We start from the raw sequence: 3,817 nt of genomic DNA on the forward strand, positions 1-3,817 counted from the left end.
TAAATAAATAAATCTTTAAAAAAATATTTCAGGAAAGGTCTCTATGTGAATTGTTTTCCCAAAATTGCTCTTAATGCCCAACTAAAGTACACTTAAGAACAAGTCATTGGTGGCGGCTCTGTGGCACAGTGAGCTTTAACCAGGCCCTAGCCTGCAGCACCAGCATCCCTTATGAGCACCGGTTTGAGACCTGGTTGTTCCACTTCTGATCCAGCTCTCTGCTATGGCCTCGGAAAGCGGTAGAAGATGGTCCAAATCCTTGGGCCTCTGCAGCCACATGGGAGACCTGGGGGAAGCTCCTGGCTTCAGATCAGCTCAGCTCTGGCTGCTGTAATCATTTGGGGAGTGAACCAGCAGATAGAAGACCTCTCTCTCTGGCTCTACGTCTCTCTATAACTCTTTGAATAAATAAATAAAATATTTTTTTTAAAAAGAATGAGTCATTGGATAATTGTAGATATTATGAAACTATTGTAAATTAATGGTATTATTGTGGTTATTTTAAGATTTTCTAGTAATACAAGGGGTCTTCAAAAAGTTCATAGAAAAGTATATTATGAAAAATATGCATGAATTTTTAAAAATTTTGCACCAAATAAGCATATCTGTTTATCTGAGAGCCAAAGAGGCAGAGCAAGAGAGTAACAGATAGAGAAAGGGAGCTCCCATCCACTGGCTTACTCCTCAAATGCCTGCAGCAGCTGGGGCTGGAGCTGGGCCTAGAGCCGGAGCCAGGAGTTGGGAAGTTAATCCAAGCTTCCCTCGTGGGTGGCAGGGACCCAATTACTTGAACCGAAACCACATTCCCCCAGGATCCACACGGGGCAGGCAGGGAATTAGCATATGAGCATCTTTGGGAGGCCATTATTATGCCAGTCACACTGATATATCACACACACACACACACACACACACACACAACCCTGCAATATTTAAAGTGATGAATATATGGAAGCAGGTGTTGTAGTGCATCCGGCTAAGCTGCTGTTGGGGACGCCCATGTACCACATTGGTTCAAGTCCCATCCAGCTTCCTGCTATTGCACCTGGGAGGCAGTGGATAATGGCTCAAGTGCTTAGGTCCTTGAGACCCACATGAGAGACCCAGGTGGAGTTCCTGCTCCTGGCTTCAGCTTGGCCCAGCCCCAACTGTTGTGGGCCTTGGGGGACTGAACTGGCAGATGGAAGATCTCTCTCTCTCTCTCTCTCTCTCTCTCTCTCTTTTTCACTTGTCCCTCTCGGCCACTCTGCTTTTCAAATGAATAAATAAATCTTTTTAAATGTGACAAATACAAACCTGTAAAAATGTTATCCCTCAAAATTTCCTACTGCACCTTTGTCTCAGTCTGTGTAGGCTGCTACAGCAAATACATTAGACTGAGTGATTTATAAATGATAGAAATGTATTGCTCACAGCCCCAGAGGACAGGAAGTCCACCGTGAGCAGATTTCCCACTCTCTGGCTCATAGGTGGCTGTTCTTTCCCTGTCCTCACATGACGGAAGCAGCAAAAGAACTTCCCTGGGCTTCTTTTAAGGGCACTAATACCATTCATGAGGCCGGAGCCCACTTCTATATATCACTGCACTGGAGATCAGGTTCCACATAGGAATTCTGGAGCGACACAAAACGGTCTACAGCAGATAGCACGGTATTAATCCAGGGATAGACACAAACAAGACGAATACAAGATCCAGAAATAGACACTAAAAGTGTGTGTGTGTGTGTGTGTGTGCACGCGCACGTGTAGCCTTAGGTGATCTGTGAAAATGGTTCGTTACTCACTTGAACCAGAAAACCCCACAAAATCATGCAAATCAAAAGGCTCAAATCTCTTTGTTCACTTTAAGAACACCTGAGAAACTGCCCAGGCCATCAAGGGTGTGCACACCCGAAAAGCCACCAAATACCTGAAAGATGTCACAATAAAGAAGCAACATGGGAGTCAGTACTGTGGCATAGCAGGTAAAGCCACTGCCTGCAGTGCTAGCATCCCATATGGCACCAGTTTGAGTCCTGTTTGCTTTACTTCTGATCCAGCTCTCTGCTATGGCCTGGGAAAGCAGTAGAAGATGGCCCAAATCCTTGGTACCCTACACCCACATGGGAGACCCAGAAGAAGCTGCTGGCTCCTGGCTTCAGATTGGCCCAGCCCCAGCCACTGCAGCCATCTAGGGAGTAAACCAGTGGATGGAAGACCTCTCTCCCTCCCTCTCTCCATATCCCTCTCTCCCTCTCTCCCTCTCTCTTTCTGCAACTCTGTCTTTTTTTTTTTTTTTTTTTTTTTTTTTTTGACAGGCAGAGTGGATAGTGAGAGAGAGAGACAGAGAGAAAGGTCTTCCTTTTGCCGTTGGTTCACCCTCCAATGGCTGCCACAGCCAGCGTGCTGTGGCCGGCACACCGCACTGATCCGAAGCCAGGAGCCAGGTGCCTCTCCTGGTCTCCCATGGGGTGCAGGGCCCAAGCACTTGGGCCATCCTCCACTGCCTTCCCAGGCCACAGCAGAGAGCTGGCCTGGAAGAGGGGCAACCGGAACAGAATCCGGTGCCCTGACCGGGACTAGAACCCGGTGTGCCGGCGCCGCAAGGTGGAGGATTAGCCTAGTGAGCTGCGGCGCTGGCCGCAACTCTGTCTTTCAAGCAAATAAATAAATCTTAAAAAAAAAAGGAAGAAGCTATGTGTGCCATTCTGTTGGTACAATGATGGAGTTGGTAGGTATGCCCAGGCCAAGCAATGCAACTGGACACAGGGTCGGTGGCCAAAAAATGTGCCAAATTTCTGTTGCACATGCTTAAGAATGCAGAGAGTCATGCTAAGTTGAGGGGTTTGGGTGCAGACTCTCTGGTCATTGAACACATCCAAGTGAACAAAGCCCCCAGGATGCACCACCGTCCCTGCAGAGCCCATGGTTGGATCAACCTACACGTGAGCTCCCTGTGCAACACTGAGATGATCCTCATGGAGAAGAAACAGCTTGTTCCTAAGCCAGAAGAGGAGGTGGCACAGAAGAAAAAGATATCCCAAATGAAACTAAAGAAGCAAAAGCTTATGGCTGCGGAGTAAAGTCCGTATAAAATAAATACAAATTAAAAGAAAAAAAGTGTGTGTGTATGCGTGCATGCACACACATGTGTGTCTGTGTACAAACTGACAATCTAGTTCTGAAATTTATCTATCAAAGGAACACAAATATCCAAAACAATATTTAAAAAGTAGTGCAACTTTATTTATTTTTTTAAAGATTGATTGATTTATTTGAAAGAGTTACACAGAAAGAGAAGGAGGGGCAGAGAGAGAGAGGTCTTCCATCCGCTGATTCACTCTCCAACTGGCCATAACAGCCAGAACTGCACTGATCTGAAGCCAGGAGCCAGGAGCTTCTTTCAGGTCTCCCACTTGGGCTCAGGGGCCCAAGGACTTGCCATCCTCCAGTGTTTTCCCAGGCCATAGCAGAGAGCTAGATCAGAAGTGGAGCAACTGGGACCTGAACTGGTGCCTATATGGGATGCCGGCACTACAAGTGGTGGACCTACCAGCTATGCCACAGCACCGGCCCCAGTAGTGCAACTTTAAAATGCATATTTGTCAGGGAGAGAAGCCAATCTGAGAAGGCCACATACTGTATGATTCCAACTACATGACATTCTGGAAGAGGCAAAATCACAATCAAAAGATCAGTGGTTTTCTGGGGTTGGGGCAGGATGAAAAGAAGGAGGGAAAAAAGTAAATTCTTTCAAATATACAATGACTTACAAAGTTTACTGTCCAAGTATGCTCACTAATAAATTGCTACAGGATAGAAAAGGATAAAGATGGAA

General features: G+C 46.3%; 1 pseudogene; it reads left to right on the forward strand.

The window, feature by feature from the left end:
• The first annotated feature begins 1,768 nt into the window (after nt 1-1,768).
• LOC108178150 (large ribosomal subunit protein uL22-like) lies at nt 1,769-3,062 on the forward strand (annotated as a pseudogene).
• The last annotated feature ends 755 nt before the right edge of the window (nt 3,063-3,817 follow it).

The sequence above is a fragment of the Oryctolagus cuniculus genome, chromosome 13, assembly GCF_964237555.1.
Source record: "Oryctolagus cuniculus chromosome 13, mOryCun1.1, whole genome shotgun sequence".
NCBI lineage: Eukaryota > Metazoa > Chordata > Mammalia > Lagomorpha > Leporidae > Oryctolagus > Oryctolagus cuniculus.